Here is a 27705-nt window from a genome sequence, read left to right on the forward strand (position 1 = left end):
TGTCTGTGTGTCTGGGGGGGGGTGTCAGTGGAAACCAGGATGGTGAATCTGCTTGAAGAGGACATAGTAAGTGGTTGAGCCTAGAAGCAGGTTTATGAGTCTCAGTATATTTCTTGTCCTGAATATTTGCTGTGGGTGTGTGTTCAGATTCTATAAAAAGAGCATTCCCGTTAGACTGCAATTTAAAAGTTGAACAATAGCATTTTAAATGCATCACCAAATATGAAAAAAAAATTTTACATGCTAAATCATAGTAATCATATGGAAAATAAGATATCTTCATAATAGATTAATTATGCCGATCAACATAGGGCAAAGGAATAGGGAAGAAGCAATATATTGCAAGTTTCTGGATATTAAACTGCACAGTAAAAATTCCAGAAAACATTATTCTTGATAAGGTAATTACAAATGAATGTGATTTCAATTATTCAAAACAAAACAAGCATTGAGTATGAAAGAACATATGCTTGTTAATTGTCTTATTACTTTCAAAGCCAAAAGAAATAAAGATTTTCCCCTTGCAAAAACAAAACAAAACAACACAAAAACAAACAAACAAAAACTAGGAAAAAAATCGAGCTGTTTTAGACGCTGAATTAGAAAGTGTTGAAACCACAAAATTTTCAACAAACTCTACAATTAATATAAAACTTTCACAAATAATTCTCAAGATATTTTTAGTTATTTTTATAGCTACAAGACAGAATTTAGTTGTAAAGAAATCAACTTTACTCTCTCATTGATTTCACAGCAAATACAACCCCATTCACACCTTGAGCCCCAGTGACATTCTGAACCTTCAGTGAGAGACAGAGAAGCTATTTTAAATCCATTTCATTTTTCCTGTTTCCACAGATCTCCATTTTTAAAATCATATTTAGTTGATTAAGGTACAAAGAGTCAAGGGTTATAGGAAAGTGGGTAATACTGTTGTTTCCACACTAATATCATTACTTTTTCCCCCTGTATCTGGGGTCAGGAGAGAAACAAAGGGAAAAGCCCCACCCACCCTCCCACCCATCCCAGATCCGCTATGAAAGGCACGTTCTGAGGGTCCTGCTCAAGGAGTTTTGATAGTTCAACAGTTCTGAATCTCTGCCAGTCTTGCCGTTCCAATCACTATGAAACCTATTCAGAATCCATTGGCTGACATAGTCTCTTCATGGTTGGGGTTCTGAGATCAGCAGTTCAGATGGAGGAATCGCCAAAGAAATTTTGTCTGAAGTGACCCAAGATGAGATTCTCGTGTGTGCTTGCCAGTACAGGATCTGGCACAGTCCATTGCCCCAATGAGCTTATGCACATGCTGGTCATTAATTGCTGGGTTAGTTCTGTTTCCAGCCCTGTCTTCCAGTTGAACCAATGGGTGTTGTAGTCCAGTTTGATCCTGCCCACTTCATACTTGGCCCTCATGCAAATACATATTTATTAAATTCAGATGATGTACAGATCTTCCTGCTGGTTCACTCCCCAAGTGGCTGCAATGGCTAGAGCTGAGCCAATCTGAAGCAAGGAGCCAGTAGCTTTTGGGTCTTGCACGCAGGTGCAAGGTCCTAAGGCTTTGAGATGTTTTCAACCGCTTTCCCAGGCCACAAGCCGAGAGTGGAGTAACTTTAATGTACCCATGATGAGCCACCCATGATGAGCCAGGGTGGCTGGACTTGCACTAGACTTGAATAGATTTTCTTTGAGCTAGTCTTACAAAGACTATTAGCTCTTTTTTTTGTATGTTGAAATTACTTGATTTCTATAGTACTGAGATATTAGGCCAACAGAAATTAGATCGGGCCATACTTTAATACGTGATTACACTCTTTAAATACTCTACAACTTGAAGAGGATATAATTGAATAAGTTATTGAAACCTAGATTGTCCCTGTTCTCTGGTGATATCTCATTTATATGCTGGTGATGTTTTTGGAATCTACCAAGCTTTTGCTCTAACTATGTTTAGAAAACATTTCTTTTGTAAAGTGTTTTGTATGAAATCACATGTATCATTTTTTTTTTCTCTCAACTGAGTTCACACTTTAAAAGTCCACACTAACCTAACGAAATTTTGGATTTGCAGTGCAGGTTTTGCCACCTATCGGTGATGGTAACATCCCATAGTGGAGCTCCAGCTTAAGTTCCAGCTGTTTTGTTTACAATCTAGCTCACTAATAATAAGCCTAGGAAAGCAGCAGAAGATGGCTTAAGTGCTTGGGCACCAGCTACCCATGTGGAAAACCCAAATGGAATTCCAAGCTTATAGCTTCTACATTTGGCTAGACTCAGTCCTAGCCACCATGACCATCTGTTGAGTACCAAAAGGATAGAAGGTTCTCCTTCCCTCTTACTTTCATTATCACTCTGCTTCTTTCTGTATTTCAAAGAGACTAAATAACTTTAAAAGAAAAATAATATATGTTACCCCCTCTTTATTCAACTTCACTTTTCTTTTAAATCTATTCTCACACTGGTGTATTTTCTAATACTAACAAACAAACTGCAATTTCACCACACTGACTCTGATATTTCCTGGTGACTCATTTAATTGCCAGGGTTGAAATAATCTTATTGAAAAGTTTTATTTTCTAACTCAAACTAAAAAGATGGATGATTCTGTTCATATCCAGGGTCTAATGTCCTTGCTTGTGCATTAATGAAATCTACTTTCCACTTTCCAATTTTTTGATACAGAATTTCCAATTATACATTGGTCTTAAGGCTGAATCCATGTTATTTGTTTTCTGTAATTCTATAGTCTCAGCCATGTCCAACAAAATGAAGTTATTTTTTTCACAGAGCACAATAAATTTAGAAGAGGACCTCGAGTATCCTTGCTTGTAAAGAAAACTGTGTGATTTCTTACTCATTTGTTTGAAAAAATTTCTGTTTCCTTTCTAGTGTTTTCATCAATTCATTGGATATTCAGAAAATATATCATTTAGGCTGTAGTGACAGTATTAAAATGAAAGTGCATAGCAATAAATAAATACATTAGGAAGTTCTCAAAAAGAAATCCAATGATGCATTTTAAAGATATTAAAAGACAAGAACAACCCTTACCATCCAAATCAGAAACAAATAATAAGAATCCGAGCATGAATCAAAATATTAAAAATAAAAATGATGAAAAATCAATTTTTTATTGAAAAGATAAACAAAATACGTGAAATTTTAGCCAAAATAACATAGGAAAAAAGAGAGTTGACACAATACAATGTGAAAAAAAAGAACCATTGATGTTCATACCACAGGTAGGAAAGACCATGAGAAAGAATTATGAATAGCCGTGCATTCCAGGATATAATCAATGCCATGTCTAACTGATGAGATACAAGAAAGCTAAAGTAGGTTAGTAACAAATAATGAGACAGCAAGATTAAAGTAAAAATAGGTAGTACCCATCTAAGAAAGACTTAGGGCATGATGATTTTACAACTGAAAATCCACAAAATATTTAAAGATGTATTAATTCAAACACTTTTCAGACTATTCTAAAATGTTAGGATATATGGAATACTGACAAATTCTATTTTTATGTGGTCATCAGTTTTCTGATAAAAACAAAACAAATACAAAATAAAAAGACATCTACCAATCAGTATCTATGATGCCAATAGATATAAAAATTTTCAACTGAATATTAACTAAACAAATGGACACCAATTGTAATTGATGATATGCACTGATCAAATTGGATCTATGCCAAGGAAATAAGGGTGATTTAATATTTGCAAATCAATAAATGCAATAAATTACATCAACAGGTTAAACAATAAATCATTATGATAAATCTACAATGAAACGCAAAGTATCTCATGTAAATTAGGTATAGAAGGAAAATACTTCAGACTTTTAAAGGCTGTATACAACAAATCAACAGCCAAAGCAATATTGAATGAAGAAAATCAGAAAATTTTCCCTCACGTCTGGAACAAAGGAAGGACATCTTTTTTCACCACTTACTCAATATACTCTTGAATAACTAACAATCACGATTGGGAAAGACAAAAGAATGAAGCTCCCCAAAACTTAAATGCTATATTCTGTAGATGGAAAAATCTCAATATCTCACGGCAAGCTCTTAACATTTAAGAAACAGTTTAGCTAAATCACAGGTCATAAAATCCACATGCAAAAGGAACATATTTTATACCGTAAGAATTGATATAAGACTTGATAAAAAGGACATCAAGAAAACAATACCATTCATGATAGCCACAGAAATATCAAGTATCAGGGGAAAAACCCGAGAAGAGAAATCATTCTATGATTACAATTATGAAATATTAATGAAAAGTATAATCAAAAATGTCAAAAATTCAGACATTATTCAATCATTAATTGTAAAAAAATATTGTTCCACAGAAATTAACCTAAAATGTAATGAAGTCCCTATCACAATGAAATCCCTTTATAGTATTAGGGAAAAAACTTCAATAATTTATTAGGAGCTGCAGAGTATAGCATCATTGAATCAATCCTGAGCAAAGTAAATCAATTCATACTACAGAATTACGGAAATTGAAATAATATGGTACTGGCATAGAAACAAACCTACAGATCAATGGAACAGTAAGAAGCCAAATATAGTATTTATAGCAAATTTACCCAACTGAATTTTGATAAAGGTGCATGAAATTCAGAAAAAGAATAATTTTTTTTCCCAGCAATTATGGTAGAAAAGCAGCATGCATATATAGGAGAATGTGATTAGGTAGATATCTCTCACCATGTAAGACATAATTAAAATGGATACAAGTTCTAAATTTTAGGCCTGAAACTAAAAAAGTGCTGGAGGAAAACAGAGAAAACACCTGGCACACCGATGTGGTTGCTTCTGGGATAAGCCACACGAGATGCTGGTGACAAGTGTAAAATTAGGCAAACAATAGTATCAAAATCAGAAACTTATCCAAGGCAAAGAATAAATAGAATGAAGAAACATCTGAGAGAATGAACTGAGTTACTGAAGGCTACTTCTATAATAAAGGATTGTTAGACTATATCAGTAACTTGGGAGCAGCAGAACTGTAGCTCAACAGAATAATCCTCCACCCTGTGGCACCTATACAGGCATTGTTCTGTGAACAAGCTGCTCTGCTTCTGATTCAACTCTGTTTTATGGCCTAGGAAAGCATCAGAAGTTAGCCTTAGTCCTGGAGATCTGGCACCTACATGGGAGTTCTGAATAAAGCTTCTGACTACCAGCTTCGGATCAGCTCAACTCTGGGAGTACAGCCATTTGAGTGACTCAGATTATAGAAATTTTCTCTATTTCTCTTTAAATATGCCTATCAAATAAAGAGAAACATTTAAAAGAATTAGGAAAGAGCAGAGGAGGGAGAAGGGGAGGAAAGAGTGGTGGTGAAGGGGGAATCCCTATACCTATAAAATCATGTGATGGAAAATAACAATAGCAATAAAAACTACAAAAAGGAATGTATCAATTACTCAAAAAGTTAATGTGAGAATACAACCAATCTTGTAAGTAAATAAATAAAGCATTTGAAAAGATAGCTATCAGAAGATACACACACATATTTATATACACTATATATATGTGCATGCATGCATATATGTATACTGTATTTCTATATATAAGTACAATATCTCCAGTCATCTAGAAATGCAAACAAACAAACAAACAACAACAACCAAAAAAAAAACAAAGGGAATATTTTCTAACCTCACTTTATTACCTGTTAGAAGGACCCTTATTGGGCCTGGCGTGGTAACCTAGCAGCTAAAGTCCTCGCCTGGCATGAGCTGGGGTCCCATATGGGCACCGGTTCTCATCCTGGCAGCTCCACTTCCCATCCAGCTCCCTGCTTGTGGTCTGGGAAAGCAGTCGAGGACAGGCTAAAGCTTTGGGACCCTGCACCCGTGTGGGAGACACAGAAGAGGCTCTGGACTCCTGGATTCGGGTTGCCTCAGCTCCAGCTATTGCGACCACTTTGACAGTCAATCATTGTACAGAAGATCTTCCTTTCTGTTTCTCCTCCTCTCTATATATCTGACTGTCCAATAAAAATAAATCTTAAAAAAAACAAAGAAGAACCCTTATCACAAATATAGAAAATAACTAATGTTGATAAGGATGTAAATAAAAGTGAACTTCTATTATTTGCCTTTGGAAATGTAAATTACCATAGACAGTATAGAAAACAGATATTCCTTATTATTTTTGAGGTAACATGTTATTTAATTTACATTATAGATAAAGGCTTTTTAACTTTTCAACAAACACTTTAACAAATACTAAAGAAAGACCATAGGACAGCTGAAACATAGGCAACGATTACCACAATTAAAAGGAAAGAGGTTCTAATTCACTTGCATAAAATAAGTATTAAAATGGTTAAGTGTCCAATAAAACCATACTATTACATGATTTTTAATAATTTGTATGACAAATATTTTTAAAATGTTGACAAAATACTTTTCAAATTTTATTTTCATAACAAAATCATCACTGATTAATGTTCATTAGAGTCAGGGGATGGAGATTGCAGATCAGTGTGGGTCTCTGGGGGAAATGAAGAGGATCAGAGGGGAGGAAAATCACACAGTTGTGTCCAAGGCAGAGGGCTGGGTGGAGGAAAGAGAGCCCATCACTCTGTCGGAATACATTAGTGGTAGGATATGGACAAGGTCTCTTAATGTAGTCTTAGGGACTTTACCTATGGGGGGATTGTCCTGGGGGAGTCATTTCAGCGGTTATTGTGTGACAGGTGACATACTCCATCTGTCCTTTAAGGGGCTTTTTGTTCTCAGTTATAAGTTTTGGCATGTTGTCCGTGTCTGCCTCAGCCTGTCTATGGGTCTAGGTACTTTCTGCAGAACTTAGCCTAAAGTGTTGTGTCATTTGCTTTTCTTTCCAGTATTTGAAGAGTACTTGATGTTATATATTGCGTTTAAGGGCTTGGATATATTATCTTTCATATGCCTCTGGGTATGCTTTACAGTTAATAGTGGGAGTGGTTGGGTCCCTCTATATTTGATAGAACACATAAACACAGGATGTTCCCTGAGATTGGGAAGTTGTCAGAATAAAGTACTCATACAGTTCAGTGGGGTCATTTCCAACCAGGACACCCTACTGGGCTGGTCCACAGCTGTGGCTCTTGACACTTAGTGGTGTTATAATCTGATCAGGACTGCTGTCTGATCTGTCTACTGTCTGCCGGTGTGTTAGAATGGCTGGATGGGGTGGGTAATGGGACTTCTAGTACTTCTTCCTGTTAGCTCTCACCCCCAGTTCCTGCAAACAGCTGTAGTGCAGCTGTCTTATGTGGCATGCTCCCAGCCCTGGCTCTTACATGCATGGGAAAGTACAGTGGCCCAATCAGGCTGACAGCTTGAAAACCTGCTCCTGTGCATCACTGGGTGCAATAGCCAAAACCTGCTGGTTGCAGACCTGATGTTCTCCGGACTGATTGCGGCACGTTTCTAGAATCCTATCCAGCCCTTCTCAGACTCCTGTTTCGTGCAACCCAATAAGTCTTGTGAACTGGTCCAATTAGCCTACAATGTAGGTTCCCATGGGCACCAGAAGGTGCAACAGCCATGTTGAAGAGGCCTCTTTTAACCTTAGTAGGCTGAATATCAAACTTGCCTCTTGTGCAATAAAGTACTTTGACCTGATTGGCCAGCCCCTAGTTCTTGCACTCATTAGTGGGTTTTGTTTAAGGTCCTTCTTGTGTCCTGTCCCCAGCTCTCACACTTACCAGATTAGGCCCCTATTGAATGAATGTGTGCAGACACTTTCCAAGCTCATCCCTAGATGTGGTTATCATGTGTGTGGTGGCAGTTTCAGGATGCATCAGAAATTGTAGAGGCCAAGACCTGAGAGAACCTTTGGGGTCCCTTATCTTTTCCATGCATATCCTTGTTGTGTTGCTGATGTACACTGACCTATTATACTCAGGTCCGAAACCATCTTAAAGATCTCAGATAGCTGTCTGCGACCTCCCTCCAACTTGCCCTTATTCTAGTTCATAGCTGAGACAGTGGGACTGGGGGCTCAGTGACCCCAACTGGTCCACACAACAAAGCTCAGCCACGTTGGATATCACTGACAGAATAAAGTTTTAACTGAGTTTTTTGAAGATTAGATTTGTAGGTTGTAACAAATGCATGAGCACAACACAATTCTAATTTTCATGCAGTATTAATGCAAAGAGAAAAGGTTCAATGTAGGTCAGAATTACAATTTTAGATTATAAGATTTCCCTTTCTCAATCTTTTTTCCTTTCTTTCTTCCTTTGTTACTTCCTCCCTCCCTTGCTTCTTTCCCCCTTCCTTCCTTCATATTATTTTTATTCTTTTTATATTTTTTAGTTAATATTTGTAATTTCCATTATATGCGAAGAAGTAATATTCCATCAAATCAAGGGTTCAAGAAGCAAAGTGTAAAAACTATAGTTCAAAAGTAATATTATAAGGACCATAAAAATAATCAAGTGAAAAGATCTCAATTTCATTCATATATGCTAATTTTATTAAAATCTATGTATTTTTATTGGAAAGTCAGATTTACAGAGAGAAGTAGAGACAGGGAGAAAGATCCTTCTTCTCTTGGTTTACTCCCTAAGTAGCCACAACTCCAAGAGCCAAGCTGATCTCAAGCCAAGAGCCAGGAACTCTTTCCGGGTTTCCCATGTGGGTGCAGGGTCGTAAGGCTTTAGGCCATCCTCAACTGCTTTCCTAGGCCACAAGCATGGAGCTGGAAAACAAGTGAAGCAGCCAGGATACGAACCAGTGCTAATATGTGACCCCCGCAAGGTAAGGTCTTTACCCACTAGGCTCTCATGCAGGGCCCTAATCTTATTCTTGCATGGAATACTACTCAGCCATAAAAAAGAATGAAAGTCCACAATGTGCAACAAAATGGTCCCAACTGGAGATTATTGTACTCAGTGAAATAAACAAATTTGAAAAGGAAAAATATCATATGTTCTCTCTGATACAAGACTACCTGCCTGCAAGATACAAGATCATTAGACATGTAGGTAAACATACATGTACATATATTCATCCAGAAGGATTGTATAATTGAGAAATGATACATTATAATTTGCATCTCTACCCCTGCATAGAAGATGAACTTCTAATAATACTTAAATAAATCTTGACAATAGGATGCTGGACTTTCTACCGTTTTGTATACCTGTAATGTCAGGATACATTTCAATAGCAGAATGGGAGACTTAGGACTGCTTTTGAAGGACTACACCATTGAAATAATATAGGGAGAATCTGTGATGGGGAAGGTGATTGCAGTGGGGGGTATCGCTTAGTCTGTGGAACTGTGTTATAAAATTTAAAGTTTAAAACAGAAACAAATGATTTTGCTGCAAATGATAGGACACCCCCACCCTTTTTCTGGTGAATTATATTTAATGGTGTATTCCTACCATATTTTTCTTAATTCATTCATCCAATGATAGAGATCTTGATTTATTAGATGCTTTGGTTTTTGTGTAAGGTGTTGGTATGAACATGGTAGAACAAATATCTGCTACGTGCGGTGAATTGATATTTTTCTCTGTGTATGTGTGCGTGTGGGTATGTATATGTATATATCCTGTAGTGGCATCGCTGCATCTTGTTGCCAACCTGTTTGTTTTTTTTTTTAAGAAAAAAATTCATACTTTTTGCCGTGATAGCAACATTGATTTATATCCCTGTCTACAGCATAGAATATTCTCTTTCTGATCATCACCACTGTGGCATAGCAGTTTAATACTCCACCTGTGGTGTCAAATCTCGTATTGGTATTTGTTCAAGCCTCAACTGCTCTACATTCTATTCTGATCCCTGGTAATGTGCCTGGATGCTCCAAATACTTGGGCACTTGAATGAACATGAGAACTACAAAAGAAACTCCTGGACTGTGGCTTCAGATCAGAACAGCTCTAGTCTTTGCAGTCATTTGAGGATTGAACCACCAGAAGGAACATCTCTCTCTCTTTCTCTCTTTTTTTCTCTCTCTCTCTCTCTCTTCAACTCTGTTTTCCAAATAAAAAAAGTAAAATAAATATTATAAATATTCAGGTTCCTCCCTATTTTTACCATAACATTGCTCTCTGTATTTCAGATATTACCCCTTCCCCCATGATGACTGGTAGCTCACTGTGGCTTGATTTGCATTTCCCTGGTGGCTAGTAATACTGAGCACAGTTTTGTATACTTTTGACAATTTATGTTTCTGATTTTGAGAACAAATTAGGTCCTGTGCCTATTTGTTAACTGGAGATAGATAGATAGATAGATAGATAGATAGATAGATAGATAGATAGATAGATAGATAGATACTGTGCCATGAGTTACTGATATATTGTGGATATTAGTACACTGTCAAGTATGTATCCTGTAAGTATTTTTTTCATTTTGTCAGATGTCTTTTTCTTCTATTGATTGCATCTTTTTCAGTGAAGGAACTTCTGATTTTATTTACCTCCTTTGTTTAGTTCGGCTTTTGTTTTGCAATTTTGGGGTCTGCTCCAACAAAGCATCACGTACATTTTTTTTCAGTATTTAATGTACATTTTCTTCTTGCAATTTCATAGCCATGAATCTTATTTCCTCTTGAGTTTATATTTTATGTGGTTAGGGGTACTAATCTTACATATTTGTGTCTAGTTTTTTCCCAGCTGTATTTAGTGAAGAGACTACACACTCCAAGTATGTTCTACACACTTTTAAAAAGAGATCCACTGTAGGTATGTCCTGATTTCTGAGCATTATAACCCATTCTATTCATCCAAGTATTGACTTTTGTGTTAGTCTATGTTGTTTTGTATCAATGGGGTTTTGTGTGCACTGAAATTTGTTATTGTGAAGCTACCAGCTTACTTTAATTTGTTGAGTATTGCTTTGGCAAGTATGGGTCTTCTGCAGTTCTATACAACTTTTTTCTAAAGGATGCTATTGATATTTTAATAAAACATCATTGGTATTTTAGCATTCATTCTGTAGAACTTATTTTTCTAGGTATTAATTCTGATGTTTCAGGAACAAAGAATGTATGACGCTATTTTTTCTCCCTGATGATTTCTTTCATCAATGCTTTATAACTCTCATTGTAGCAATCTTTTATTTCTTTGGTTAAATTTATTAATAAATTCTTGATTTCTTGAGGCTAATGTGAATGGAATTCAGCTCTTGATTTCTTTTTCTTATATTCATGTTTGTTATAAAAAGCTACTGGCTTTATATTTAGCTTGTAACCTGCATGTATACTCTTTTTCAGTCTTAGCTGCTTTTTGATGGACTATTTAGTTTTTTTCTCATCTAATATCAAGTACTCTTCACTCATGCATACCTTGTCATTTCTTCCACCTTTAATTCTCTCTAATTGCTCTTGCAAATACATTCAATAGCATATTCAATAAAACTGATGAAAATGGAACATCCTTTCCTTGTTCCAAATAGAAGTGTAAGTGCTTTCTGCTGTCCCTCATTTAGAATGACATTTCTGGCTTGCTATAAATGGACTTTATACTTTGAGATACATTCCCTCTCCTTAATGTAGAAATTTTTATCATGAAAGGTTGATCAATCTCATCATATGTTTCCCCTGAATCTTTTGCGGTGAAATGTGCTTGCTGTTCTTCATTCTGTTGATATGGTTTTTGACCTTTGTTGATTTACACATGCTAAAATATCTTTGAATATCTGGGATGAATTTTATTTGATTGTGATGTATGACTTTTTTCTTTAGATTTATTTATTTTTTATTGGAAAGGCAGATATACAGAGAGGAGGAGAAACAGAGAGGAAAGATCTTCCATCCAATGGTTCACTCCCTAAGCGACTGGAACGGATGGAACCAAGCTGATTCGGAGCCAGGAGCCTCTTCTGGGTCTCCCACACAGGTGTAGGGTCCCAAAGCTTTGGGTTGTCTTCAATTGCTTTCCCAGGCCACAAGCAGGGAGCTGGATGGGAAGTGGAGCTACCAGGATTAGAACTGGCTCCCATATGGGATCCTGGTGTGTTCCAGGCAAGGACTTTAACCACTACGCTACTACACCAGGCCTGATGCATGACCTTTTTAAACTAGTGTTGGAATAGATTTACTAGTAAATTAATGAGATTTTTTTTGCATCTATATTAATCACAGATATTGGTCTGAAGTTTTCATTTTGTATGCTTTAATTTTGAATTACAGTGGAATTGTCCATATAAAAAGAGTGTCACCATTTAAACAAATTCAGGATTTTAGATTAGTTTGATAATTTAAAAATATTTAGAATTCAGTAGTGAAATGGTACAATCCTGGAATTTTATTTTATTGGACATTTTAAACGTGTGCTTTATTTCCCTGATTTAATTCTGGTTGCATATGTATAGATAGGAATTAACCTAGTTTTTTAGGTATTCAAACTTATTAGCATATGGGTACTTGTGGCAGTTTTTATAATCCATTGTGTTTTAGTGGTATTGGTTTTAATATGTCCTTTCAGATCTAGATTCAGTAATATGAGATATCTTCTCTATGCCATTGTGGGTGAATGTTTGCAAAAATTACATATCCTGTCAGAGGACAGACTTTTAGAAATCTTCTATGTTGTGCTTTAATTTTCAAATTCATTTATTTCTGATCTAATTTTTATAATTTCTCATATCTTATTTTTTGGTGATTTAAATTGTCTTGTTTTCTTCAGTTAATGAGATGTTGTATATGATCATTTATTAGAAACTTTTATGTTTCTTGGGGCTGGCTTGATGATGTCCGCCGGCAAGCACCAGCATCCTGTATGGGTGCTGGTTCATGTCCTGGCTGCTCCGCTTCCCAGTTAGCACCCTTGTGGCCTGGGAAAGCAGTGAAGGAGGGGCCAAAGTCTTGGGACTCTGCACCTTTCTGGGAGACCCAGCAGAAGATCCTGGCTCCTGGCAGTCATCAAAGCCATTTAGGGAGTGAATCGGCAGATGGACCATCTTTCTCTGTCTTTCCTTCTCTCTGTAATCCAGTAAAAGTAAATACATCTTTCAAATTTTATGATTTTAATGTTATAATCTATCACTATAATATTGCCCCTAGGGGCTGGTATTGTGTGCTATCAACCAATATAGGTACCTGCGTGTTTTCTGACTACACTGCTTTTAGTGGCTTGGGATAGAAGTGGAAGATGGCCCAAATGCTGGTGCCTATGTTACTGAAGTGGGCGAAACCAATGAAAATACTGCGTCCGGTTCTATCCTTGCTGTTGCTGCCATTTGCGGGAGCTGGAGGATAGGGAATCTGTGTGTGTGTGTGTGTGTGTGTGTGTCACTCTATGAAATAAATATATGCTTTTAAAAAAAATCCTGCTTAATATCCTTTTTGCTATGTACCACAAGTCTTGATATGCTTTATTTCCTTATGATTTGTTTCAATAAAATATTTATTTTTTAAAATTCTCATCACCCATTAGACATTAAGTAGCTTGTTGGTCTCTTTATGTTTGGGAGGAGACTTGATTTATGGATTAACATATGGTCTTTCTACCATAGAAAACGTTCTATATTTTGATGTCAAAAAAAGGAAAATAAAGTATCGTCTATGACTTGGGTGAAATATTCCGTGAATGTCTGTTAAGCTCATTAGCTCAAGATTGTGGTTCACTTCTCATTTTTCTTTACTGATTTTCTGTGATAATATCTTCTTTGATTGCATTGGGACTCTCAAGTACTTCACTTGTACTGTAGCAGAATATGTCTCTCCCTTTAGTTTATATAGATAAATATTGAGAGAGGAAAGAGACAGTTTTGAGTGGATTTCTATATTTTAAAGCTAATCTCCTTGCAGAACCAATAATTTTATCATTATATAATGCCCTAATTTGCTTGTTCTATACATTTTCCTTCATTGTGTTTATCTGATATGAATATGATATTCTGGCTCAATTTTTTTCCCATTTGCTTAGTATACCTTTTTCATCTCTTAACTTTCAGTATATACGTATGTGTACTTGTAACATTACATTCTTGTAGCCAGCATATAGTGCACCCACTTATATTCTAGCTTAGAATTTATAACTAAGAATGAAAACCTGTCATTTTACTAATGAATTACTTTCTACATCTGCTCTGTTATTTATTAGTGCAATATGTTTTTCTGATGTTTTCTTTAATATTGGACTATTTTGGTGCTGATGAGTTCTCTCAAGTATTGCCTATTTGAGAAACTTTTTGTAACTTTTAAAATATAGCTTCACTAGATATAGTACTTTTGGCTAAAAGTATTTTTAACAATTTTCTTTTAAGATGAATATATTATACCCTTTGTTGGGCTATATGGTTTCCGATGGAAAGTCAATTTTTCCTTGAACGGAACTTACTGCTTTTCTCTTACTTGATTTAGCATTCTTGCCTTGTCTTTAACTATTGACAATCTGCTTGCAATATGCCTTGGGGAATGTCTCTTTTGATGAAGTCTTGTTGGGATTTCTTTGAGTTTTCTCTGTCTAGATGTACATTCCTCTTCCAATACTCCAAAATGTTTAAATTTTTCTAAGTGATCATGCTTTATTTCTTGTTTTCTCCATTAGGAATCGTTGTAAGATAATAGCTGGCCATTTAATTGAATCTCATAGTTCATGTTGGCTTTCTTCATTATTTTAAACATGTTTCCATTATTTTTGTCTAACAGTTTTTTCAGCAGTTTTGTCCCACATGTAAGAAATTTTATTCTCCAACTAGCCTTTCCTGTTGAAGCTCTCAATGTATCTTTTTTTCCTAATTTCATTATTTGAAGATTTTAGTTTCACAAATTCTGTCTGGCTCATTTTAATGACTCTGTCTCCTTGGTGTGAATGTCTCATTTACAATCATCTATTATCTTCCTCATTTTTAGAATGCCTATTAATATTATCTAGCATCACAATATGTGTACTTAAGAAAACTGTTCTGAATTCTGTCTCAGCCATTTCATAGATTTCTTTAGACCAGCATCTATTTCTGAAGAAATCCTGTTATTTTGGAGGTAGATTGTTCCCTTGCTTTTTCATGTGACTGGTGCTGAAGTGTGTGAGAACCAAACCCCTGCAGACCTGGAGGGATGTCAACAGGACCCTCCGTGGTTCCATAGAGTGACTGAAAGACACATAGGAGATTTTACATTTCAAGTGTGTGTTCTTCTCCAGGTTGCATGGATGGATTCTTGTGAATCTAAGAACCTTAGTATATTTCACAGTTTTTGTTCTGCAAAATGCAGTAAGGTCATTACTCAGAAACCCCTATGTAAGAGTGCAACTTTGATGGTAGATAGAGTATCTCCTTATTACCTTTTTTTCTAGCAAAATTGTTTCTTCGAGCATGGTGCCTATAATACGGGGTTGGGAGAAATTGCTGGCTGTAGTGGTATAGCTGTCTTCTGTTTCACTGTTTTTCCTACGATTTTGTTAGGAGTTTCTCTCAATAAGTTCCCTGAGAAAATGATTATATATATTTCTAAAGCTAAAGATGAGAGATGATGTGTTTATATATATAAATTGTATATATATGTAAATTTCTAAAGCCAAAGCAAAAGTAATTTTTCAGTGTTTAGCCATCTTGCAGCCTCTCTTTCATTTTTATTATAGCATTGCTTATGATACTCACAACATGGAATGAATCTAAACTTCCATCAGCAGATGAATAAACATTTACACAATGGTCAATGAACAAAAGCAAGCATGAGTTGCATACCTTGCTGACATTAACATGAAAGAAAGCCAAGACAAATAGAGCGTATCTGACATACCTGACAACCAGAAAGTCTCAGAACATTCAGCATTTATTTTGGGAAGGTGTAGTGTCAAGTTGAGAATAGCAACTAAAAATGGCAAACATGCTGGCCTCATACAAGTTATTGAGTGTGGTGCTGGCATTGTGGCAAGCTAGGTGAAGCCAGCATCTTGTATGGGCTCCAGTTTTAAGGCCAGCTGCTCCACTTGTGATCCTTCTCCCTGTTTCTGTCTGTGAACTATATCAAGAGATAATCCAATGTATGGTCCCCTGCCTTCCAGCTCCTGGCTCCTGGCTTTTACTTAGTTCAGCCCTGACATTTGCAGTCACTTCAGTGGTATACTAGCAGATGATTTCTCTCTCTCTCTCTGTCTCTTTGTTCCTTTATCTCTGTAATTGTAGCTTTCAAGTAAGTAAATGCAATAAGTAGAGAATGAGTAGCAATGTGTTTGCCATTATATACAAATGAAAAACACAAGTGACAGGCCTAGACAGTATACAATATGAAAAAAAAGGCATGCTTTTCTAACAGAGAATTTGGAAATTTGTGGAAATACACCTGAAATGACTGAAAGATTAATGGGACACTAGGTTTATTTGAACTCAGATCATATTTTAAAAATTAGCAAGTAAGATCAGAAACAGAAAGTTACAGCTGGGGAGCAATAAAAAGATGGAGCCCTACAGCAAGTAAGACAACATAGATTTCCTACAGTGTTATACAAAAGCTGAGAAAGTTGACTTAATCAAGTAGGAACCAGTGTCCTTAGTTTAAAAGTGCTGTTTACAGAGCGTATAGCCATTCCCACAACATGCAAATAAGCTACACATGTAAAAATAGGAGCCTAAATATAGAAAAATAGATTTTAATTCATTGGAAATAAATTCAGGTATTTTCATGAGTTCATAAATAATTTTGTTTATCCATTCACTAAATTAATCATCATTTCCTGTTCACCTGATGTCAACATTGTTGGCAAATTGGGCAAAATAACCAATGATTACATCAATGCTATACTTGGTACATTACTGAAAAATTTCACAGAGAGGAAAAAAATAAACTTTTGTTAGAGCAAGATGCGATAAAGCAGAACCATGCACTTTTAAGAAGCATATAATTTGTTCAGAAGTCTTCAAGCAGGCACACAAAGCCACATGAAAAAAGAAAGCTGTGCATAATGCATGCTATGATTCTTAAGTGATATGAAAATTAAGGCAATGGAGACTGTAGTCATCAAGGATAATCTGAGCATATTGTCACAGGCATTTTTTACAGGTACTTACTACTTTACGTGAAGCAAAAATGCAAATGATAACTGGAGATGAGAGACAAAGGCAAAGATAAGTGCTTGGAGGATTTTACCTTCATGTTTTTAAAAGATCTTAAAATTAACTTCAAGCTTCAAAATGCCACTTCCAAAGCAATTGGAAATAATTTTCACTTTGGAATGAATCCAGCTGAAAATAGCTCTGAATATAGTATTCGGCAATTTGTCTTAAGGAGAACAAATAAATAAAACTAATTTACAGAGGAAATAGCTTGCTTTATTACAATATGCTACAATTTCAAACTTTCTAGTGAGGACAAGAATGAAAAGAACCATTTGGAGTATGGAATGGGAAAAAGGTCACTTTAAGTAATGAAATACGCAAGTGGTTCTGTTTCTATGCTGATGATTTTTTCAGAATCAGAAAGTAGTTTGAGACACATCCAGGTACATTATCTTCATAATGTCATAATTTTAGGAGCAGTTATTCAGTTGACTGCAGAGGTGGCTGCTTGAGCAGGAATTCTTCTTACCTAAATTTTTCTTGTTGCTATTTAAGCTTTCCATTGTATTTTATAATTTTTTTGTGAAATATTTGATTGCCGTAATTAGCAAAATGTATTTGTCTCCAGCGATTTTCCCTGCAGATAAAGTTGTGGAAAATATTTTCTCTGTTTACTATTGGGCTGGGCACATGGATAAACTCATTTACAGATAGTTAATAAGTGTGATTAATGTTAAATCGTCGTATGATTGCTTTTATTCATCTTCTTTACCCTCTTTTCTTAGATTGTAAAATCACTAGTGTTTTTGCTTTCTCGAAAGTTAAATAACATTGCAATTTAATTAATAATTTATTTCATCTAATTCTACATTCTAACCTTTATACATTAATTATATGGTGGGGGGGGGCACTGACAGATCAAATGCAAGGCTGTGTTCTACCAGAATAAATTACATTTGCTAGAGTATCCCAAAAATTGCTTTGTTTGCTATAATATGATACTGATGTTTGTCATTGGAGACAGTCGTCATCCTGAGGCAAGTTATAAGTATCAGAGGAAGTTATAAGTCTTCTTTTGCCTCAGTTCCTTTCTAAATTAAATTGCTTATTCATATCTCAGGGATATTTTTAGGAAGTTAGCAAACTGGCTACTTTTAACTGGGAAGTGTGCAAGTAGAGATTCAGCTACTACTTTAAAAACTTTTATTTGATTTTTATTTGCAAGGAAGAGTTACTGGGAACATAGAAAGAGGCCTTACATCTGAGATTCATTCCCAAAATGGTTGGAGCAGATGGAGTTGAGCCAATGGGAAGTGAGGAGCTAGAGGCTTCTGGTTCTCCTTTGTGGGTGGAGAAGCCTGAGGACTTCAGCTCTGCTGCGTTGCTTTCCCAGGCCCTAGGCAAGGAACTGAATTGGAAGTGAAGCAGTCGAGACACAATTCAGAGACAGCATGGAATGAAACTCAGTCTAATATTCTACATTGTTGGTCCCATGCTGGCTTTATCATTCAAATAAATGAAGTTCCCATTCCAATCTTTTGTACATTAAGTATGACTTGTTATTTTATAATTTTATAGACCATACGTATAGCAAAGTAGATTGGGCTATTCACATATCTAATTTTATTATCCAAGCTTATTATAGCAACTGTTTATCATTTGTATTCAGATTTTTTTTTCCACTTTAAGACTTTGGGATTTACCTGTACTATTCAAGTATGGTTATGAATGTAAATGTTTCCTATATTTTATTTCCTGAAAGAATAAGAAACAGGGATTTTTTTTTTCAGAGTGGACTATATATAGGTAGGATCACCAGAATTATTACTATTACCAAGAGATTTGGAATTTGAGGCAAAAGAAAAAGTTGTAGAAAACTAAAGGGACAAACAACTACTGCATTATACCACAACATAATTTTAAAACTAAATAACCATTTTTCGACAGCTATGTTTCCTCTTTCGGCTCCTTATTAGTGATGAGTAAAAAGTAGTTAAAATATGATTGCGATTTTGCCATGTATTTGTGGTGAAACTAAAGAAGTAGTGTGTTGCTGAAGGTAAGCCCGAGGAAAGCAATGATGATGAAGTTGGCCTGCTGTATTGAGGCTGGATAATATATGGATGGGAGAACAAAACAAAGTGAGTGGGCGTAGAATGGCAGTAAAATGAAAGTACTTAAGTTCATGAAGGAATTCTAAATGACAGTAGTAAATCTCATTATTAAAGTAGTGAGATGGAAAGATGGGTGATATAACTGGTAAGAATTCTGAAATTGCAGATATAAAGCCATTACTATCAGTGTAATTACAAAAAAGGGGCCTGACCATGGATATAAGTTCTTGCAGTAGTAGAGGAAAAATATGAATTCTTATTAGTAACATTCCCATTCAGAGAATATTAAAAGGCATATAGTATATAGTCATTGATGTTTATAATCTAGAAAAGCAAATTGTGATTCTGTTGTAATTAAAGATAAATGCTTCATCCTTGACTTCTGGATGTAAGATGCACAATTTAAACACATTTTAATCAAGGAAAGGTTTGAGGAAACAAAAATCAATTTGATTTTTATGTTACCTTAGAGTATTGTAACTCTGGGAAAATTATGTATTCATAATGAGCTTCGTTTTGCTATTTATGTGATCAATGAGAGCATTGTATGAGCTATGGTTGGTGGATAACTTAGAATGGATCTGGCACATGATAATGGTGCATGTTCTCTAGTTTTATTTTTATTGTGGGTACAACACTGACACTTTCTCATGTATTATTTATAACTTAACTAGTAATTCAGATCCAGAGGTTAGAATTTAAGAAAAAAAATCAATGCTTTGAAGATTGTATTTTGGAGATAAATTATAATACTAGGTCACTCAATTTACTGCTGATATTCTAAAAAAACAACTAGCAAAACTTGGTACCAGCATTGTGGCATAGTGAGTAAACTACACCTGCAACTCCAGCATCTCAAACGTTACTAGTTCATGTCCCAGTTATTGCTCTTTCAATACAGTTCCCAGCTAATGGCTTGAGACAGCAGCACATGATGGTACAAGTGCTTGGGTGCTTGCCGTTCATATAGGGGACGTACAGGATGCTCCTGGATCCTTAATTCTGCCAGGTCAAGTGGTATCCATTGAAGCCATCTGGATAGTTGACCAGAAGATGAATGATCTTTCCTTTAATACACAACCCCTGTAATTAACTTTCAGTAGATAATATAATAACAGGTAAATATTTGAAGAACTATTGGTGTCATTTTATGTTATGTAGTGTGTAACCAAATTATGTTTCCCCTTACTTTTATATGCTGATTCCTGCATATATACAATAGCTACGGCAATTAATGAAAAGCTGGATAATTGTACTGATTTTCCACCATGTAAATGGAAACTTGCAAACTTGCTTCCTTTGAAATAATTATATATACCACATACGTTTTTGTATCCCTGCACAGTATTTTCACTAGGAAACTAGCTTTGCTGACTAAATGTCTTTTTGAGTTTTATTCATTTATTTGAAATAGAGAGTGAGAGAAAGAGAGAGAGAGAGAGAGAGAGAGAGAGAGAGAGAGAGAGAGAGAGAGATCTTCCTTCAACTTTCTCACTCTTAAAATGGACACAATAGCTAAGGATGGACCAAGCTGAATCCAGGAGTCAGAAAATTCATCAGCTTTACCCACCAGGGTAGAAGAGGCAGAACATGGGAGTGCCCTACTCATACTTATCAAAGTAATGACCTCTTTGTCTTTACAGATTAAGGTAAGTTCAAATAAACAGAGATAAAAAATTGCATTTGGAAATTGATTATTTATTTGTTTTGGCCATTTAGCTTTTCTGTATTTAAAATCTTTTCAGGAAGACTCTGTGATATCACTAATATTCATATTCTAGGTTATTGGACCTTGAGGTTTCCTGAAACTTTTTATTCTAAAAGAAAAAAAAAAGTTTACTCTTTTACATGTGTACTGATTTCCAAACTTCCTTTTGTGTTTTCACACATATCAATTAACCTTAATGGTAACAATGGCATGATGTTTGACATTTATTAAGGATGTAAACCTTCATCATAGCCTTTATTATTCTTTGAATTCTAAGTGTTAAGAACAGGACATGGGTTTGAAAGAAATGACCTCAACAAGCAGGTTTGCTGGGGCTAACATTGTGCTGTGCAGATTCAGCTTCCACCTGCAATGCCAGCATGCCTTATGGGTACTGGTTCACATCTTGACTGTTCCTCTTCTGATACTGTTCACTGCTTACGAGCCTAGAAAACCAGTAGATAATACCCCAAGTTCTTGGACCCTGCACCTACATAGAAGGCCCCTGTACTCACATGGAGACTCAGACAAATCTCCTGATGTCATACTAGCCCATTTTGACCATTATGCTATCCTTAGAGAGGAATGAAATAATTAGTTTGACTGCATTCTAATAAGACTTTATTTACCAAGTCAAATGATGTGTTAACTTTGTCCCAATTGCATAAATTTACTTATCCCTACATGCACACATGGACATACACAAACAAATATACACACAGATACTTGAATTATGATTTACTTCAATTACATACTCAAATCACAGCATATACCTTAAATGACATTGAGAGGGAGCAGATATTTTTAACCACTGCCCAGAGTAGAATATAATATACCTCTATGGACATTTTTGATACCTGATTTTTCCAAAAGTAAGAAGATGTTGAACTAGTCTTAACTATTTCTTCATTTATTAGCAGTTCTAATATTAGTATGTTTTTTACTTCACAAGTAATTGAAATTAGAATAAAATCATTCATTCTAGTAGTTGAAAATTTAAATGCTGAGTAACCTTCATACTTTCAGTTTTTATATACTGCAAAATCATTCATGCATTTAAAAATCTATTAACTGATTTCTGGTTTTTAATTCTGTAGGTAAACAATTCAGAGGGAAGCTATTTGTCTTAAATAGTCAACAGCTCTTAGATTCATCACAAAGGGTCTATAACAAGGCAAACAGCTATCCACAAAATCGGTAAGATGGACAGCCAACTGAGCAGAGATTCAGAAAATAGCATGGGAGCAGTGCTGGGTAGGGAAATCCACATTATAATGTTAAGAAATGCTCATGAAGTTAATAGCTTTTAGGCAGAAGATTATTAAATGACTGAGACCAAGTTGCAGGATTAGAGAATGCCTCCCTCTACCACACAGGGACCTTGTCTCCAATTTATTAAGGCCATTTTGTAGCAGTTCCTTTTACTTAGTACATCATGTTTGGCTATCAATGAAATAATTTAAGGTATATGGAAATTGACAAAGTACAATACTTGCTTTAATTTTAGTACATATTGCACACTCTTCAGTATTCACTGTTAACAGTAATAAAAAAAAAACCCAGACATTTGATATGCTAAAACAAGAGAAAAAATGGAATCATGGAAAATGCTCAATTAAAACCACAACAGAGAAATTTTGCCTGCAAACTTTCATTACAAATCCAGTTTATGTTCCTTGTACTCACATTGATTGTATTCAATGATGTTACTTTGAATAAATAAATGAGTGTTTAAATGAATAAATAAGGCAGAGAACTCTCCGATGCCTTTTATGCCAATTAGTTTCCATTTGCTTTTTAAGGACTGTGTATTTCCTTTCAAGATTTTTTGTCCTTAGTGAAGTATTTATGAATATGAATTCTATCAATTTCTGATTCTACTTCTCTTTCAGAAAATCTAAATGCAAGCAAGAGAAGATGATAGGAAAAGAGATAAAGGCTGGGGCAGTTATTGCTATGGTTGTCCACTTGAGAGTCCTAGGATAGCAGTTCCCCCCATGGTGGGTCAGTCTCCTTTCAATTAGTCTGCTCTCTAAGATGGAGCTTCATTGATAATTCCAGTACGCTCTTCCTCCCTCTTCCCCGTTCTTGTAGGCCTACAGGTGGTGATTACTCTATGGCTGGCGGCCCAGATTCATAAACATTCCATCATGGGTCCTCTATGCCTTACCACGACTCCATAATTAGTCTCTGTTTACAAAGCCTCTTCAAATTATCCTAATTTGCTTGCACCATCTGCCTTCTGTTATGACTGTGACATATACACCCTCAATTTTGATGCTGCTCTTCTAGTACAAATACAACTAAAAATAAGTAGCATGGATCTTGGTGTATATGATGATGTTTTTGCTGTCGTATTGCACTTACTTTTCTACTATAATTGGCTGTAACACTTCAGAGCACTCAAAGACATGAAGGATATTTATGATTCTACTTATTTTTAAATTTTCCTCTTTAATCTAAAAGACATAGTGCCAGAATGAGAGAAATAGACAAACAGAAATATTCCATCTGTCAGGTAACTCTCCAGGTGCCCAAAGCAAACATGACAGGCCCAGACTGAAGGCAGGGCTCCATCCCTATTCTGCTTTCCCACAGCATGGGTGGGTGGCACCCAGGAACTCCAGCCATCAGCTTCTGTCTCCTGGGGAAGGCAGACAATGTCAGGAAAACTTGAAACAAAGTGAATTATTTTCAAATAGTAGTGACTAATATTAATATTAATATTTTAAAAGATTTATTTATTTTTATTGCAAAGTCAGATATACAGAGAGGAGGAGAGACAGAAATGAAGATCTTCAATTCATTGATTCATTCTCCAAGTGACTGCAATGACCCTTGCTGCACCGATCTGAAGCCAGGAGCCAGGAACTTCCTCCAGGTCTCCCACATGGGTGCGGGGTCCCAAATCTTTGGGCCATCCTCAACTGCTTTCCCAGGCCACAAGCATGGAGCTATATGGGAAGTGGGGTTGCCGGGATTAGAACCAGCACCCATATGGAATCCTGGCATGTTCAAGGTGAGGACTTTAGCTGCTAGGCCACCATGCTAGGCCCCATTATCATTATATTTTGGTATACCTTTGTTAAAATATATTAAATTGCCTAAATGTTGACTAATAAATGGCTCTTTGCATAGTAGCAACACAGGATGTTATTATACTTGAATGCTTTTCCTTAAAATTGCATGCCCTGCTATGGGTCCCAGCAGTGTGAGAGTCAGGAGGAACAGCAGTGACCAGTCCAGTCCAGTCCAGCTCCACGGCCTGCAGGCACCCTGCCTCATGCGCTTCTTGTTACCAAGATGCCCAAGAGGAAGATCAGCTCTGCCAAAGGGGCTGCAAAGGAAGAGCCCAAGAGGAGAATTGCCAGGCTGACAGCTAAACTGGCTCCAGCGAAGGTAGACATGAAGCCCAAGAAAGCAGCTCCAAATTCAAACCAGTACCTAAAGTTTTGAAATTATCGGTGTTTTTAGGCCTGATATGATGGCCCAGTTTCTAAATCCTCTGCCTTGCAGTGTCAGCATCCCGTATGGGTGCTGATTTCTGTCTGGGTTGCTCTATTTGCAATCCGTCTCTCTGCTCGTGGCCTTAGAGAACAGTTGAGTATGGCGCAAAGCATCGGGACACTGTAACCATGTTGCAGACCTGCAAGTTCCCGGCTCCTGGCTTCAGATGGGCTCAGTCCTGCAAATGGAGCTACCTGAGGAGTGAACCGGCACATAGATCTTTTTTTTTTTTCTCTCTATGTCTGCATTTATAATAAAAATGAACAAATCTTTAAAAAATGATTATTGGTTTGTTTTTAAAGGTCTATTCCAAAATATTTTAAACTAGAAATCAACATATATAGGAAAATGAAATGAGTAAAATATGTGACTAAAAAATTAGCTTCAAACAATTTCTGCATTTTGTGTATTTAAGATTCTCATATATTCTATATCTGCCTCAAAAAGACAAAATAACTCAAAAGCTACACACTCTGTGACTAAGAAAGAGACATTGATAAAGCTGTTAATCATGGCTTGGGGAATAATTTTTCAATTTTCATGGTCGTCAGTCTAGAGGTATCACTTCATCAGGGCTGATAATACAGAAGGCTTAATTTTGCACATCATAGGATGATGCAAATGAATAAAGTGAAACACTTTTAATGGAAAGCCCTATAGCGGGCGGTAATAATTATCACCTTTAGATACAGTAAATGAAACAATACATATAATTAGGTATTCCATCTCATTTTAGAGCAAACTGCAATTACTCTGAAGAAAAAATAGTCTCATAAGAAGGCAGTGAAATTATTTATTCAGTAGATTTCTCAAAGTACTCCAGTAGCAAAAATAAAGCAGGAGGGGGTAGTTAAATTGATACACAACAGTTACAGAGAATTTTAAACAAATCAAAGTAAATAAAGATAGAGGTCCTTGGGTTATTTGTATGTATGCTTACTATACATTTTTAAATATTTATTTTTAATGGTGTTTACATTGTTGGTCAGCATGGGAGGGACTGAGGATTAGGGAGGAAAGGGTGTGATCACTGTTTCCACTTTTCCCATTTCTTCTTGCTATATCCGGAGGATGGGGATAGATAAGGAGTGAAGCATGCCCAGTCTCCCAACCATCCCAAGACCCAGGGTTGTGGACCGGCAACCCCGGGTCCATCCAAGGTCCCAATGTGGCGCACAGTCCAAGAATTCTACCTAAGTAGTGCCAATAGTTGTGAAATGCTGTCGATTTTGTCGATTGAAGGATGAGGGAACACTTCCAGTGTCCACTGGCTGACACAGTCCACCTTAGGATTTCCATTCATCCTGATTTTTGCTGTCAATGATTGGCTGGGACAGATATCCAACTTACTCTGTTATCCTTCCTCTGCTGTGACACCAAATGTCCTCTGCAGGCTCCAATAAACTGCAATTTCCACCACTGAGGAAATAAGCCTTCAAAAATGGGTCCAAATATCCAGGTCAGCATACCAGGGCCCCTGCAGACCCTCTATCCCCAGGACACCTGAATCAGACAACCATTGCTCAGGCAGGCTCAGGTACCCAGGCCAGATGACTTTGGCACTGCAGGACCCTCAACAACAGGGGCTCAAGGACCTGGCACCCACTGCCCTGGCAGGCTCAAGGACCAGAGTAAGGTGACCTGGACCTTGCTGGAACTCCAGCCACAGGGCAAATGGACCCAGCTACCACCACCAGCTGGGCCCAAGGACCAGTGCCAGGAACCCGGGCCGTATCAGACCACCCATAGTGGGGGCTCATTGATCTGACACCCACAACATAGACAAGTCTAAGGACCTGGGTGAGGCAACCTGAATGCTGCCAAAGCCCTGCCCCTGGGACTCACAGATCCAGCACCCACTGTGCCTGTGGGCCTAAAGACTTGGGTCAGGTAACTCAGGTCCCCTTGGAACCTCAACCCCAGGGCTCAGGAATCCAGAATCCAACATGCAGGTGGGCTCAACAGCCAGGTGACCAAGGCCTCACCGGAACCTCCATTCCTGAGGCTCATGGACCAGGCATCCACCATGCAGGTGGGTCTAAGACCCCAGCTAGGCAGTCAAGCCCCTCCCAACTGACCTCCAAGCCTCACGACTGGTACCCACCAAGCAGGTAGGTCCAAGGACCCAAGCCAAGCAACCCAGGCCTTGACAGCACCTCCATTCTTGAGGCTCATGAACCTGGAATCCATTGTACTGAAGGGCTCAAGGACCTGCTACCACTGGGGCTCTTGGACTTGGCACCCACTTTGCTCAGATAGGCATGGTTTGCTTCACCTCAGCATCCATCAGTGGGTGTTTCCACCTGGCTGTGTCCTTCCTTTCTTTCTCTCTCCCTCTCTCTGCCTCTTAAATGTCTAAGTAAGTAAGCAAACAAATAAATAAGTAAACAAAGTGTATTTTTATTGGAAAGACAAGTTTGCAGACAGAAGAAGCAGAAAGATCTTTCATCTGCTCGTTCACTCCCCAAGTGGCTGTAATGCTTAGACCTGAGCTGATCTTAAGGCGGGAGGCAGGAGCTTTCTCCAGGGCTCCCACGGGAGGGTAGGGTCCCAAGGCCTTACACCCTTGCCTACTACTTTTTCAGGCCACCAACATCGATCTGGAAGAAAAATGGAGCAGCAAGACAAGAACTGGTGCCCATATAGACTCCTGGTACATTCAAAGCGATAATCCAGCCACTAGGACGTAGTGACCGGACCACCACACTACATTTGATTAAATTTATTCTAAATGCATATGTTGCGATTTTAAATGTGCAATTAAGGTGGTATTTTGAATCATTTTCAATATTTTTGAAAAATGACAGTCTCTTTTGGAAGGAATAATCAGCTTATAATTAGAAAAGTATGCAGTCACTCTTCTGCCACTGACCACTTTTACATGTTTTCAAAAAATTGCTTACTACAGAATGTGGACTTTGTTCTCTCAAAATAAGATCATAAGATAATTACTTTTTTTGCTTTTACTATTTGCCCTCAAAACAGCAAAATTTTAAAAGAATCACTAGATTATTTTTTTTTAAGATGTTCACTAGCCAGATCTTAAGAAAGCAGTGGAAGTGTCTGTATTGTGTTTTGGCAGGGGAAGTAGTCAGCTGACATGCAGGCATCCCATGTCAGTACCAGTTAGAGGCCCTGCTGCCCCACTACCAATTCAGCTTACTGATAATGCACCTGGTGAAGCAGTACAGGATGGCTATATTGAAAGGCGAGAGAGAGAGAGAGAGAGAAATGAATCTTCCACCCGCTGTTTTACTTGCCAAGTGGCCACCAGGGCCAGAGCTGAACTGTTCTGAAGCCAGGAGCCAGGAACTTTTTCTGGATCTCCCACATGGGTGTAGGTTCCCAAGGCTTTAGGTCCAAGCCTTTGGGCCATGCTTGACTACTTTCCCACACCAC

The sequence above is a fragment of the Ochotona curzoniae genome, unplaced genomic scaffold (genome assembly GCF_017591425.1).
Source record: "Ochotona curzoniae isolate NIBS_2020 unplaced genomic scaffold, NIBS_Ocur_1.0 scaffold_1037, whole genome shotgun sequence".
NCBI lineage: Eukaryota > Metazoa > Chordata > Mammalia > Lagomorpha > Ochotonidae > Ochotona > Ochotona curzoniae.